At 50.5% G+C, this 15,749-nt stretch overlaps 1 protein-coding gene across 3 annotated transcripts in view; it reads right to left on the bottom strand.

Annotated features, from left to right (window-relative positions):
• ZFHX3 (zinc finger homeobox 3) overlaps window positions 1-15,749 on the bottom strand; it is a 129,844-nt gene that overhangs the window by 89,971 nt on the left and 24,124 nt on the right. Inside the window, exon 1 of one of the 3 annotated variants that reach the window (XM_017816259.1) lies at window positions 1,830-2,020. The exons of the other annotated variants lie outside the window; for them this stretch is intronic. The gene's annotated coding sequence lies outside the window, so the exon portion shown is untranslated. Of the gene's footprint in view, window positions 1-1,829; window positions 2,021-15,749 lie in introns of those variants that run through there. 3 annotated transcript variants of the gene reach the window in all.

Raw genomic sequence — 15,749 nt, 5'->3', positions numbered from 1 at the left:
GCTTTGATGCTGCACTGGGGACTTGTTTATTGACAGGAAAGCCAATCTCTCTCCCGGCCCGGCCCGGCCAGGCAGACCCGCGCGCTCCAATTAATTGGTTGGCTTTTCTGCCTTGGCTCTCTTTAACAGCTCTCCTCCACTTGCTCCAAGTTAACCAGCTCAGGAGGAGCTGCGCCAAAGGAATCTTCTCTCCCTTTCATCGACGTGAAGGAGGAGCCCTTCCAGGGCAGGTGCAAAAGCTCAGAGCCAAAATGGCCAGCCCAAGCCCCGAACACAGGCTGAGCCCCTGCACAAACCCAAGCTCTTCCTGCCTGTTCAGTTACCACCACAGCTGTTCCTGTAGGGAGATGCTGAGGGAGGATGAGGCATGGAAGTATTTGTTTCTATTCACACAGGAGCTGCAGGAATCATCTCTTTAAGCTGAAAACAGCAATTTCCTTGCTAAAGCAAACCAGGCTCTAAGCAGGAGCACAATGCAGTTATTAGTCTGCTATCATGGGCCCTGCGTCTTCCTCCACCCCAGAGCACCCCTAAGAGACCTGCATGAGACGTGGAGAGTCTGGGAGGACAGACGGACTGCAGAGTGCTCCACACCTCCTGTTTGCCCCCCCCACCGCCCTCTCCGCTCTGTTTATCAGCCAGTCAATAAGAAAAGGTAGTTCTTACTTAAGGAGGCAGAAGTCAACTCGTCAGGTCGATCAGCACTCTGTCTGTAAACATGGTTTCCCGTAAAATCAATGAACTCCAGTTACAGAGAGAACAGCCTGAGTGCCGGAGACTCCCTGCACTCCCATCGCCCCAGCAGCATGGAAGGGCTCTCCCAGTCCCCTCTCCGGCTTTGTGTCCCACCATTGCTCCCACTGCTGTGGCCACCTGGCCTCTGGCCCATGGCTCACCCGAGCCCCTGCCCCTTCCTTGCAACCCCTCAGAGCCGATGTGGGACTGACCGGGGGAGCACAGGGACCGCGGGGCAGGAGTGCTCCGTCAGGCAGACACGGTGGCCTAGAGCCCAGCCACACCTGGATGGCAGGTGCAGGTGCCAGCACAGCACTAGTGTGTCCCACGCTTCCATTCCCACTAACCAGGGCTGGCGGCTGCACAGCCATGCTGTGCAAAACATGCAGGGAGTCAATCCCCACATTCCCCCGTCATCTCCTTCCAGCCCCTGGCCCCATCCTTGCAGGGACAGATGTGCCACCTTCCAGCAACACTCCCACCAAGGAGTGGCTGGCACTAAAGCAATGCCCTGCACCCTCTGACAAGCTGGGGGCTTCTGGGCACCCCGGGCCTGCAGCACCAGGCTGCTTCCTCCCCTGGGGATGCTGGCAGCGGCACAGGCGGCAAGGATGGAGAGGGAGGGAGGAGGGGGCTCCTGCTGTTGCCCAGGCTTCCCGAGAATTAAATATGAACAGCCGTGCTGTGTAATTTTAAATTGTTAATTAGCACAGGGTTAATTAGGCGGCCCTTTCACAAGAGGCTGTTTGGCAGTAAACCAAGACTGGAAGCAATGAGGAAGGAGGAAAACAAAAGGAGAAAGAGACAGTGAGAAACTGTTCCCTGGGCTAATGACCCACATGGCACCATGGAAAAAAGGGCACCAAGGACAGGGAGAAGATACAAGCAGATGCATTACACCCATGGCCGTTACCAGTCTGACACCCTCTGAGGCTGCCCTCCCTCCCTCTGCCTAGCCATGGGGAAGTGCTCCAGCTCTCCATCACCTCCAGGGTGCTGGTGGCTCAGAGAAGCTGAAAGGGACAGAGGCAGGAGGACAAGGACAGCACAGGACTAAAGGTGGGCTCAGACACTCTGTGCACACCCCTCCTTACATGCTCAGCCTGGCCTTCAGCAGCATCCTCAGAAGGACAGAGCCTGAAGAGTGCTGGTGTCCAGCTCAGCCAAGAAGCTCCTGTCTCAGCAATGGCACTCGATGACACTTGTTCCAGCCTAAAAACTAGGGATGGACATATCAAAGATAAGTGAGAAGCCAACTCAACTTCATGGTCATAGAAACACAGAATAGCTTGGGAAGGGACAGTGGTGATCCCTGGGACCAGGCATGCTCAAAGCTCCCGAGAGCTGGGGGTGCACAAGGCAGTCACTGTGTCCCTCTGGAGCAGTGACACAATGAATCAGGAGCATCAAAGCTTTCTGTGTTGCCTCCCCGCACCTGGTGTGCTACACAGCACTCTGGTAACACTTCGGAAATTGCATATGGAAAGACATGATAAAAATAATTGCCTAGGATCGAGAATTCAAAAATTAAGAAAGAACAGAATGTATGTTGCCAAAGCAACTTTAATTTTGCTCCTTTATGCATATGTATTATGATACTGCCTGCAATTAGGTGAGCACATGCTGCTTCACTTGGCAAGCAGGACAGTCACAGAAGAGGGTAAAACAAGGTGGCAGGAGCATGTTGTCATTTTATGTGATTTCTGCAGCAGCTGCTATCGCACAAATATGTGAAGAGTCACTTCCTAGAATAGAAAGATCTTTTTACATTTCCTCGGCAACATGGGCTGGAGATTCGAGCTGCGTGGCAATACTGAAGAGTTTCAACTCCTAGTTCTGTAAAAAAGCTTCTATCTTGTAAGCTAAACAGAAGACACGGATCCTAACTCTCTCCTATTCATAAGGTGCCAGAAAGCAGAAAGATACTGGTCAGCCTAAGGGAAGTGCTGAGGATTCTGCAACAGGACTTAATTTAGGATAAAACAGTTCTTATAAGCCAAAACCTGAGCGTAACAGGGAATGCAGATGTACAGCGTTAAGAGTAATTTCTAGCTAGGGGGTTCCGTCAACATTTTACATCACCAGTGCCTTGGGAGTCCTCTTATGCAATTCCTAACCAGAAAAAAAATCCCAAAAGTACTGATATTTATTTACCAAGTTCAACATTCTAAAGAAGAAATTATAAACTAATTTCTCCCTTTCCCATAGCAAGTCACATCTTGCACCTCTCCAATCAAGACCAAGCTGTGTTTTGGCACACACCTGAGCACAGTGGAGTTGCCTCACCAGCAAACGTGGTTTGACGAGTATGCACAGCAAGGTATCAGTCTTGCCAAATCCTGAACAAGCTCTACATCTCACCTGCTTCCTCTTCTCTAGTAAGGCTTTACTAACCAAAAGCCCAAGCTCAGCTCTGACTTCTCACAGAGTTCTGCTCAGTGCCAGCCTGTTCCAGCTGGACGCATGGCCACATTCAACACCTTTGCACGGGGAACAGAATTAGCAAGCCAGACCTGCCTGCTGGTGGAAGAAGCATCCAACCAATATTGACCCATGGGTTCCAAAGACTCTTGGAGTTGCAAGTCCTCGCAAACAGGTTTGTTATCCTGGCAAAGCCAAGAATTCATAGAGCCACAGAATCATTTGGGTTGGAAAAAACCCCTTAAGATCATTGACTGTTCCTCCAGCACTTCCAAGGCTACCACTAACCCATGTCCCTACACATCTTTTAAATCCCTCTAGGGCACTCCACCACTGCCCTGGGCAGGCTGTGCCAGTGCCTGATCACCCTTTCACTGAAGAAGTTTTGCCTCTGTGGAAGTCCCTGTGGACGCTGTGAGCTTTCTCGTTCTGAGGGATTCTAGCCCACAGGTCCTGAAGGGCCAGAGGCCCCAGAAGGGGATGAGGCAGCACACAATGGTCTACAGAAAGAAAAGATCCATCAGGCACCTCAAAAGGACTGGACAGTCCTCCCCCAGCAGGAAGACAGCCCCGTGGAGGGATGGCCTTCCGCAGTGCTCCAGCCCCGGCACACTGAGCGGCGCTGTACTGCGCGCACTCGCTGGAGAGACAGGGACGCGAGGGCTGACACAGGGCTCACATCCACGGGCACAGCCGGTCCCTCAGATCTTCCCGGCATCATTAGCATAAACAGCTTTTCAAGCAGCAGGAAGCAAAGGAAACGCTGAACAAAACAGGGCTGAAAGCTGCAGGGCTCAAGCACTTGGCATGAAACTGAGTGAGAGGGGCTCCTTGAAAAAGTGAACCTTCCACATTATCCACATTTTCCCTCTGTCCTACACACCAGATAAAACTGAGCCAATGGGAGTAACACAAGTCAGGCAAGCTTTTCAGAAAGCATTTTGTTATGAACTATTATTCCAAGTTTGCTGATCCCTTTGAGCCAGCTACTGCACTACACATGAAAATATTTATCTAATCCTCAGCCCACTGCCATTGAGAGCAGAGTGATCCCGAGGAGGGCCAGAAGGCTTTCCATGAGCAGCTGGGGACAAGAGCGTTTATTCTTCCAGAGAGACTCTCTGCACTGTGAGTATTTTGCAGCAAAGGTAAACGGGCTTCAGCCGCATTTCTCTCTACACAACAAAGAGAAGCACTTGCTTAGCTCATACGTGATGTGGCATTCGCATGCTCCCAGGGCATAGAGCTTATTCTGAGGTCCTGCAGGAACCTCTCCTCTTGTGTAGGACACCACAGAAGTGCCAGGTTTTGTTTCAAAACATCACACATCCCACGATTCTGTTGTTGTGCAATTCACCCCTTTGCTCCAAACCCCCAACCGTTCTTGTCAAAGGCTGTTCCCAGCCCATGTTCCTGCATAAATAACTACATTTGCATCTGGTTTGCATTTTCGGTGCACTCTTGTTGACCCAACTCCAAAACTAACCAAAGAGCTGCTGAGGACAAACTGCCTCGCTCCGTCACACAGACCCCACAGTCCCCCAAGCCCCAATGCCTTGGAAAGAGGTCCATGCTGTCCTGCTCTTTTGCCACAGGATGCAGCTTGCCCTGTCCTCTCAGTGCCCATCCAGTGGCTCTTACCAGTCCCAGCTGCCACAGCTCCGTTTGGGGCTCCATGTCCCTCCACAGAGGGCAGGTACATCTGCAAGACCTTGAGTAAGCCCTACCCCCACCAAACACCTGGAGATGCTTGTGAAGGGAGAAGCACTGAATTGCTCAGAGTTTCCAGCCTTGCCACACGGCTTCAGGAAAAGACACAACCAACCCTCGGCAGCCCAGCCGGAAAAGCCACTGCTTCGCTGCCAGGGTGTGCTCCACAGCGATGCTCCACACACACAGGCTTGCACGCCTCGGGAAGAAATCCTGCCAATGCTCCTTCCTCCTACGGATTTACCCAAACAACATGTGCGCTCCAGACTAGTGTCAAGGGCCAAGCCGAGGGTAAGAGTTAGAACTCATAAGTCATGCGGATCTCTTCTGCCAGGGCTCAGATCCAGTCCTTGTTAGGAAGCAGAGTCGCTGCTGCATTCTGGGCTCAGTTGCTCCTTCCCACCCTTCGGGAAAACTGATGCTTTGGATCGGGACAGCGGGCTCAGAGGTATTAGGTCATTCTGTAACCATTCCACTGGCTGCTCAGACAAGCACCGCAGCTGATACATCAGCTCTGCACTACACACTGGGTTTGCACAGTCCCATTGCAAAGGTCACCGGGACGTTGGCTCACACAGGCCATTCATGTTTCAGTACGGAGTAAACACTGGTTACAGTTGTGTCACTGGAAGATAACCTAAAGAACCCTAAAACAGGTAAAGAAACCTACTGGTACAGCTGGGAAACTGCCCCATTTAGCACCTTTTAGGCTAACTTTTTGCAGATCCAAGGGTTCCTGTGCTCCTGTAAACAGCATCCGCACACTCATCTGCTCCCAAAATAACACCCTGCTCCAGACTTCACATATAGACTGAGCATTTTCTTTATCTGGCCAAAATAAACCCTCCTGATTGCAGCAACCATCAGGAGTCAACACCTATGCACTGCCTGATGGCTCAAAGTCTCAAGTTCGTGCTCTCCACGTGCACAGCACGTAGCCACTCCATCAGCTGCTACATCCCCGGTGCACCTCGGAACAAACACCTGTGAACCAGTTAACCACCTCACGAGGGAGAGCTGACACAGATCCAGGTAAATGGGGGTTCCAAAGAAGTGCCCGGTGGATGCACAGGGACTCAGGGCCCAGCGAGGACCGCGGCACAGCGCACTGCAAGGGATGCAGGCACCTCTGGAGACAAGGAAGGAAGTTGCTACGCACACGTCTCCAGACCTCCAGGACTGAAAGCGTTACTTGGCTGCTTGGCCTCTTGCTAATTGTGGGTTTTATTTTTATTTCCTATTACCCTCTTGCACGCCTGATGAGATTATCTTACCGGAACTGACACAGCTGGAGGCTGCAGCCATACATGGAGCCTCTCAGGAGGCAATGCAATTTTATTTTCATTGATCAGAAATCAGCAGGGCAGTAAATGATGGGAAATTCCATTAGGAGAAATACTGGGCCATGAGACCCAACTAGCTAGGTATACCCAAATCCCAGAAAGTCCCATCCTTCCTCAAAGCCCCATCTGGATGCTGACAGCAAGTCATCTTTCTTCCTCCCAAAATGGAGTCAGCTACTAACCTGATACTCCTAATCGCCGTCTGTGCTGCCAGAAGTGGAGGTGATGTTCTCAGAGCACCCCCATGGGCTCACTTAGCCCAGACAGTGCCTTTGGTACACACAGCAGCACCCGACTGCCCCAGCTCAGCCCAGAAGCTGCTGTGGGGCCGGGGCTGTTTCCCAGCATGTGCCCATTCCACAGTGTTTGTTCTCACAAGTTGGGCAGGTGTGTGTGGTGCTGGCACGCCAGTGCCTTGGCCGGTTCTCAGGCAGTCCCAGCAGAGCCAGGAGAAGCCGAAGGGATGTCCACTGCATGCTCCCATCCCAGTCCCATAAAGCTGTTGGAGAGAGCAGCCCTCCTTCTTCAAGGGCCATGATCTGGGGGACATGTGGGGCTCTCAGGGCATGCAGGGGTCTGGGGACACACAGGGATCTCAGGGAACCCCCTTCTGACAAAGCACCACACACCACATAACACTTACAAGTGCAAACTCCTCTGAGTGCAAACTGAGCACCACATGGCAATCCTTCTATTTTAAGCCACCCCATACACAGGATATGCACTCAATTCCTCGATTCTTGATACAAATCACTCCATCAGGCCTCTGACTTAAAAGCTGGGTTTGCCCCACCCCGCTGTCCCCTGCTGCACACACGTGGGTGACAGGTGAGCCCTGAGCCCGTCAGGATGCCGGGCCTGCTGGCAGCACAGGGGTTAACGGGAGCCGACCGCAGCACAGTTGTTAAGGTGATCAATACCAGTGAGATACTAAAGCAGCATAAGCCACATTATTGATTGCCAAGCAGATGATAAAACTGTTTATTATGATAATTGCAGGGTGCCTGCAAGAAGCTCCTAGTGCTGTCTTGAGCTTTTTACCAAAATAAGAATTGCCAGAGCATCACCTTCTGTCTGCAGCCGCCCTGACTCCAGTGACACCCTCAACACGCCGCTGTGCCCACACACTGAGCCCGAGCCGCCTCCACAGTCCAGCTACCATTGGCATGGAGAGGGTCACACTACCAGAGACAGCCCATGAACTGTTTATCACACACACACCGATATTGGGGCTCACTCCTACACCCTCCGTTCGCCTTCCACTGGAGTGCCCATTCCAGGGAAAACAGCTCAAACACCAAACCCTGTAACTTCAGTTCTGAATCCTCCTCCTGATCAGCTAAAAATTAAACTCAACTTCCCACTCCAAAACATTTCCTTCAGTATTTTAATTACTTTTACCTCTACTCTGGACTTTGTACAGTTTTCTACATCCTTTTAACAAGATTTAACAGAGTTTATGCCTTCAGGACCTAAATTCTTGTGCAATGCATTAAGAATTCTTTTTGAGAAAACTGAACTCCAGATACACTCAGTGTGGGAAATCTATCAGGTGTATGTGCACACAGGCCGTACCTCAGAACAGGTGACACGCTGCAGCTCGTCCCCTGCCACCGTGTGTCTGCAGGACGAGCAGCTGATCTGCCAGAAGACAGCAAGGCAACATTTTGTTTCTGAAGTTGCTTCATATACCAAAAAGCTTCTCTTGGATTAAACTCAGTAACGTGTATCCCCTGGCCTCTAGAAGAGAAGCCAAACAAACTGTCCAGTGAGATCTGCTCTGGAGAAGCATCTATTGCTCCTCCATCAGCAGGAGGAGGAACAGAGGCTTTAACATACCCAGGCTTTAATATACCCAGGCTCCATTGCCACCACGGCCAAGTGACAGCTGAAAATGAGTTTAACAAGGGCTGAAGCTCCAGGGTTCTGTCAGCAGCTCCACGGGCAGTAATTATGGAGTATGGGTCCCATTATCTCCCAGTACAGACAAGGCTCTGACAGCTCCATCTCAGTGTTAACCCCAAGGACTGTACACTAGAGGCTGCAGGCAGCACTCGGTGCCACCTCCACTGCTTTGGCTGGCTGCTCCTGTGCAACTGAGTCACTTTCTCTAAATAATCATAGGCGACGTTTGCAAAACAAACTTTACACCAGTCTGAGCAGCCTTACTGTAGGCTGGCCTCGAACCTGGACTAGACCACAGGAGCTGCTTCTGGCTAATGCTCTGGCCCCTTCCTCCTCTTAATGCCTTCCCTCGTCAGGATCAGAACAACCTCTCTACTCCCTCTAGTCTCCCCTTCATCCCCTATTCCTCGGTGCCTCCCACTCCTCTAAAAGGTGCCACTTCTTCCACAAGTATGGTCTGCCAAGGATTCTCTGTCCAAGTTTTTCAGGGTGAAAGACAAAACCTTACACCTCCTCCATCTTTCTGTCCTGAACCAAGTCCTCCTTTCTTAGCTGCTCTTTCCCATGCATACCTGTACCACAGGAGATTATGAGGATGGCTCTCCAGCTCACTCACAGAGCAGTGAAAAGGTTAATAATGGAATGGACAACATGATCAAATCCAGCACTCTGGTGAGCGAACATGTGATGTCACACAGCTGCTGCCTTACAGGCTGGAGATCTAGACACGAGCTTCTAAAACTCGTCCCCTCTCAGCCCAAACACTGGTGATGGGTTGCAGAGCCCCAGAGAATTCACCCCAGAGGTCTCGGGAGTTGGGGCTGTTTTTTCAAACTCTCAGTAAATCTGATTATAAACAAGATTAAAACAATCCTTTCTTATTAAAATGTGGACAAGGGAAAAGACCTCCTTCCCTGTCACCCTTTGAATGAGCCAATTTCCATCACAATTGATTTTTTTCCTCTCCTGTTCTAGAATAATATTCTAGTAGAACTTTGTTCTACTCCTCCATACAACAGGAGAAAATAAAGGACATTGCAACAACGGACAGAGCACCTCAACAGCTCAAGCCAAGGAGGGACAAATAACTAGCTTGAAGCTGTAAATCCTCCAGTCCCCTATGGGAAACTGTAGAATCCTAGAATGGTTCAGGTTGGAAAGGACCTTAGAGCTCATGTCATTCCACCCCTCTGCAATGGGCAGCAACACCTTCCACTAGAACAGGTTGCTCCAAGCCCCATCCAAACCGGCCTTGAACACTTCCAGGGATGGGGCAGCCAAAGCTTCTCTGTGGACCTGTGCTACTGCTACGTCTTTCAGACATCCACACATCCCCACCAAGCCCTGGAAAGGACACTCCAGGCAATAGGAGAGAGAGATCAATCCTTGAAACAAACCAAAAACACCAACACACGCAGTCAAAGGGGGTTGATGAAGTTTCAAGTGATCAGCAGCAGCCTCACCCAGGATTATGGTGGTCCCAGCCTCAGCTCCCCCCTCCTACACCCAGCCCTCCACCTCTGCACAGAGAGGCAGGGGGTGCTCTGAGCCGGTCCTGGGTGCAGGGCTGCACTGCATGTCTGTGCTTTATCCGGACCAATCCAGTTGTTAATGCAGCAGGAGCAGCCTGCAATCCAGTCCCCTTCCCCAGCTCCCCTGGACCTGCAGCTCTGAGGACACAGCTCACTCTCCTCCCGCAGAGAAGCCAGGGACAGCAGATTGGGGCCCCAGTACCACTTACTTTCCTTGAAAACATCTGTTTTCATTATCACTATTACTTTTAATTAGCACTTTACAGCAGCCCTGAGCCCTCCCAGCTGGAGGAGAGCTCTGCTCCTAAATGAACAATTAAAAGGTGCACTAAGGGAATTTTTTTCTCATCTTCAGAACCCAATTTTTCAGCAGAGCTCAAAGACAAACCACCTGGTTAAAGGAGCTCCCTTGAAGAGGTCTCTTCAGTACGGTTCAAAGCCCGCGGGTCACCCGGGGATCCCCACAGCGTGAGCAGCCACTGAACTCGGGAACCTGGAACACTGAACTAATTACTAATGACAGGGTCTTAATGCCTCTGCCCTCATCACCCACTGAACAGCCTCCTCTTCCTCACCCGGCCACAGTAATTGCCCTGAGGAAAATCAAAGACTTTAATGTCCATCTCACTCATGGAAGGCCCCCGCTCAAGAGTTCAGGCCAAGCACAAGCTGAAAGACGGAACCCTATTAAACACATAAGAAAATAGATCCCTATGAAGCGTAATTACTAGAAACATGGACTCCTGATCAAGCACTTCCCTGAAACCCAGCAATGAGAAACATCCACAAAAAAGCCCCCAGAGCCAGCCTTGGCCATTCTGAAGAAAGCAGAAGGACAGCAAGGTGAAGTGTCAGGACGAAAGGGCTGTCCCAGGGCCACTGCCACTGGCCCAGAAGCCCTGCAAGTACAGCACCCACAGACTCCAGCCTTTAATTAGGAATGAGCCATGAAGCTCCAAAACACTTCAGTCGATACTAATCAAAACCTCATCTCTCGTACCCCTTGCTATTCCCTCAGCACTGACAAGCTGCCGCCACACTACTCCCAAAGCCCCCAGACTCTGCAGTCCCTGGGGAGCCCTCACCCTCAGCACCCCACTCTGCCCCAGGAGGGCAGAACACACATGAAATGGTGACCAAGATTCTTCCCTCTCAGCTTCCCCAAATCCTTGTGTCCCACACAGTCCCACTGCAGCTGCCCAGCAGCGCTGCCTTTAACACCCCTTGAGTCTGGACTTGGAACACAAGTCTCGTGTCAGAAACAGCATTCCAGAACTATTCCAGAAATCCTAAAGTCAGCTGAATGACAAGGTTTAAAATAACACTAATACCATAATTTCCACTAAAATCTGGAATCCTTTAAGTCACCTGGGTTCCCCTGTGCCCCTTCACATTTTCCTTCCTCCTCGCCCTTTACAGCCACTTTCCTCTTCCCCTCTCACAGCTCTTTTCTGAACCCTGAGTTAAATTCCATGGCAATGAATTTCACATAAATGTGAAATTAACTTTATTTAATTATTTAATCTTTGTTTACACTTCCTGCCTTGGAAAGTTTACTTAAGCTACCCAGACGGGATATGGTCTGCAGTGTGCCACCTGTGGTAATGGACGGGAACACGAGCACCAGAGGATCCCTTGGCTTGTTCTGGAGCCAGGGGAGTGCAGGAGCCCACACAGCCAGGTTGGGAGCCCACAGAGCCCAGCCAGAGCAGCTGGGAGCCCATGGAGCCAGGCCAGGGGAGCAGAACCCCTGTCCACCAGTGCTACGCCAGGTCCTGCATGCATATCCTGAGCACTCCAACTGCCAGCTCCCAGCTCATGCCCTCCCACCCACACCCTGGGCACCTAGATTTGGGAACAGCATTTTTCTGTCCAGCACTTGGAACTCAGTAAGGACCATGAGACTCTGCTAAGCATTCTGACAGCTGTCTCTGGAGAAGGGGAAGTGAATGCCTCCAGTGCCCAATGAGCCCAGATACTGATCAGACCACAATGCAACACAGGGGAAAAGGACACAAAACAATTAATTCTTGGCTCCTTGTTTTAGCTCTGGGCGAGGGAAGGTGCACGGCAGAGTGAGAGGAGACTGGAACAGACGGAGTCTGGGATGTGCTCCAAGAGCCCCAGGGGCAACAGCGCTGGCTCCCAACCCCACAAACACGGGGCTGCTCTCCAACAGGTGAGGGCTCCGGCAGCCTCCCAGGCAGAGGGAACGGGGAAAGCCTCTTCAGCAAGATTTATTCTGACTTTCCCATTCCTAGGCCAAACAATGAAAAACTCCTCAGAGAGAGAGCAGGTCTGAGCTATCTGATAAATTCATCTCCTGCAACTAGGTCTGAATGTATGTAGAAAAGGAAGAAACTGATTCAATGACTGAACTGATGCGCATGCTGGAATCAGCAACAAAAGGAGTGGGAAGAGAATGATGAGGGAAATCCTCCACTTCTACACCATAACCCATCTGAACAGGAGGCTTGAAAGCCAGTCTCCATTTCCAAAGGCAGCTTCTTTCTTTCTCTTCATCCAAGTTCCAAATAGCAAAGATGTGCGAAACTCTTGCCTAAATCACACTCAACTGCTGGCCATGCCTGCACGCTCCAGGGACAACACAAGGTGACTATTACATACAGTAACCATGGCCAACACTCCTGAAGGTAGCAGAAGTCAGACAGGTCACCTTTACTAATGGGAAAAAATACAAATCTCTCAGTCATAAAATAGGCTGGAAAAATGTGCAGCTTTTCCAAGACTTGCAACTTCATTATCACACACCAATGAAGATCCATTTACTCTCCAACATTTTCCTCAGGAAAACCAAGGACTCATTGGCCCAATTTAGCCACATCCTGCCCACGCTGAGAGCAGAAGTAGTACTTTACCAGAATACGCACATTTGATTTTATTTAAAAAAATTAAAAAAGGGGCAATATACAGGGCAACACGAGCAGAGGTTTAAGAGAAAATCAATATGGTAAATACCAAGTGACTTGAAAAGATCCTGAACAGATGCTAAATGGGAAACCTGTTCCTTATTTTTCTTTCAAATTCAAACCCCCAAATGAAAAGTGATTTTTCTTTCAAAAGCAAAACCCCAACTGAGAAAAGCTCAAGGCCTTCAAAGGTTTGTAGCAGAGGCACCATGAAAAGATGGGGGGCAAGAGTTTGAGCTGCAGGAAGGTATCACTCTGCATTGCAATACCCCAGTCGCAGCCAGTGCCCACCCAGGGCTGGAGGGGGCAATGTTTCACCCCATCACCCAGGCTGGGCCCTCAGAACAATGTCAGTCTGCAGCTCCTTCCTTTCCACTGCTCCCCTCTGCCAAGCCACGAAGAATGAATCCATTTACACAACAAGTCTCTAACAGACAAACTCCTTCCTTCCCCCACACCCCTTCCCCATGTGCGGGAGCAGGGACCCTGCTACTGGCTCCCAGGCAAGGTTTTAATTACCTGGGTGAACAAGGAAAAGGAGATGACTCCAGGAAGCCAGGCCTAAAGGAATCATTACTTATCCAGCCCAGCCTCCTAAGCGTCAAAGGCTGAGTGACTATCGCTCTCTGTCAGCTGATCCAAGGGAATCAGTCCAGAAGGGAGGCTGAGAAGTAATTTGCACACTTTTTCACAGCCCCATGCACTCTGTTTACCAATAAAATTAGAAAATACATTATTTTCAGGCCATAGGTTATTACAGGTATGTCCCTGAGCTTTCTGAGCATCAGGCTCCTCCTCAACATCCTTCCCCTCATCCTCAACTGAATTCAGGTCCTTTCTTCTCAGTGACACTGTGAGCCAAACTGTATCAGGAGGAGTTGGAGTCCAATCAGCTGCAGTTGAGCTCCCAGCTCCACAGGGACATAAACCCAGCCAGTGGACCTTTGAAGCCTTCCCAGTCCACGACAGCAGCATTTGGTGGGCTATACAGCCTCGCTCTTGCCACAGATAACGCCAGAGCCTTTCCCAGGCTCCCTAAAATCTGCCCCTCCATATGCATACACACAACACCTCCTTGGAGCTCAGCCCCATCTGCTCCTTGACCCCATCTCTTAAAAGGATGTGATAAGCCGAAGACATTTTACAAATAACATTTCCTTAACTCTCCTCCTAAATCATTTCCTGATGTGAACCACTCATTGCTGTAGATGATCCTATGGATGACTCTCCATCCTATTTAAAACATCTCTGGAAGTCACGGCAAATGCCAGCATTAAAGATACAGCTGGGAACAAGGTGCTCAATTAAAATCCAATTTTAACATACCACAGAAAGTGGGAATGAGAAGGAAGATGAAAACTAACCCTGTATGACTACATTTTTTCCAAGGACTACAGCTCTGGAAAACACATCAGCTTGTATTCTGTGTGGAGACGTACATTCTCTGGAAGATATGTGGACACCTGGGACCTCCGGGAATCTCTCAGCAGCCAGGTATGGGAGTGAAGCAGCCCCCACTCACCTCACGCAGGGGCACCTGCCCTTGGAGATGCCAGGGCTGCAGGAAGGTCCATGGGTTTGGAGAGTGAGAAGGAGCATCACTGGCAGAGCTCTGGCAACCAGAGAACGGCCACCCTTGGCAGTGGTCATGTGAGATGGGAGTTCAGTGCTCCCAAAGCAGAGCTGGAAACTAGTTCCCTTTTCTAAAGGGGGGAGATGACCTCAGCTGCAGCCTCTGTCCGGTGCAAGAACTGTGAGGTTGAAGGCCAGAGCCAGAGATCCTACCTGAAAACTCAGGTGACAGCTTTGACCTCATTGAGGACGTAAGGGAATTTCCAGGGTGTGGCCACACAGCAGCAGTTGCAGTTTCAACACTCTGCTTTTCTAGAGCCACACACTGAGGCCCTGAAGATCCAATCAAAACCTGCTGGGTCTCCCAGCAGCCTCTTCAGGCAGGGAAATGGTGTGGCTGCCTGTGCTAGTCATGAAATGAGATGAGCTTTCTGGTAGCTGCCCGAGTCAGAGGACAACCCTTGGGGCAGTCCTGAATCTAAGATCCTCTGATCAGGAAGAAGCTGATGCCTCATGGACTGTCAGATCACTGGTGCTGGGGTCCAAGATGACAGTGACTGATTTTCTTTTTAATCACAAGCTGCAGTTGCCAGAATGACCCGTCACAGCCATGGCTCAGACAGCGGATCAAGCACTGCTGGCGCTGGGAGCTCCTTGCAGAAATGAGACCTGGCGCATGTCAGATGCTGGCACACGGGCGCTGTGAGGGACACAGGGAATAGCAGCCAGCTTTCACAGATCACAGCAGGCCAGGCACAAGGAAGCTGCTCAATAACCACCTCAGAACGATGCACAGCACAAGGCATCAGAACACATTGTGGGACAACCACCCCTGACCCTGCACATCACAACTGCAGACTGTAAATGCAACAGAATTCTAGTCAAGTAGTAACAGAAAGTGAAAACAAAGGTAAAAGGAAGATCAGGACAAACTGTCAGCGCAGACCCAGCACTGCTGGCCCTGCTGAGGAGCTCCCACCACGCACCTTTCATTTGCATTCATCATTCAGCCAGTGTTGAACGTGCTGAAAGAAACCTGAGGCATAACGTGGGATCTGCTCAGTCCAGACCTCTTGCTGCCTCCCAGCCACCTCCAGCAGCAGGGCTGGGACAGCCCCGCAGAGGAACATCTGCTTTGGGACAACCTGTATTCTTTCAAAGGTTTCAATAATAATCATCTATTTCATTTAAGTTTCTATTATTCACTGAACGAATTTACTTCTTGTTTAAAGTCTCAGATTCAAGTATGGGGAAAACACAAATCACCTACTTTCACTCTTAACCCCAGGGTGCAGCAGCACAGCACTGTCCTCTTCCCACTTCACACCCCAGCTCTCATTCCACTGGCACCCATGAGCAGTGTGAACTAGCCCCCAACGACTTCAGGTTCAACTGCTTTCCCAGCTCTGTCAGTGAAGAATGAGCCTTTCCAAACTAGAACCACCCATGACCAGGATGCCCCCACCTTTCTTGAGGGAGATGGAATGAAAACCGTTGAGTGCAGCAGCACTCCAGAGCAGAGAAGCACGAAAGAGCCACTCCAAAAGCCAGAAGCACCCAGAAACCAGGGAGATTTATCTCAGACAACTGCAACCCACCAG

This window comes from Lepidothrix coronata, unplaced genomic scaffold (assembly GCF_001604755.1).
Source record: "Lepidothrix coronata isolate B3197 unplaced genomic scaffold, Lepidothrix_coronata-1.0 Scaffold54, whole genome shotgun sequence".
NCBI classification, from domain to species: Eukaryota; Metazoa; Chordata; class Aves; order Passeriformes; family Pipridae; genus Lepidothrix; species Lepidothrix coronata.
The sequence above is the reverse complement of the archived record's forward strand: the minus strand, read 5'-3'. Positions and strand labels throughout refer to the sequence as shown.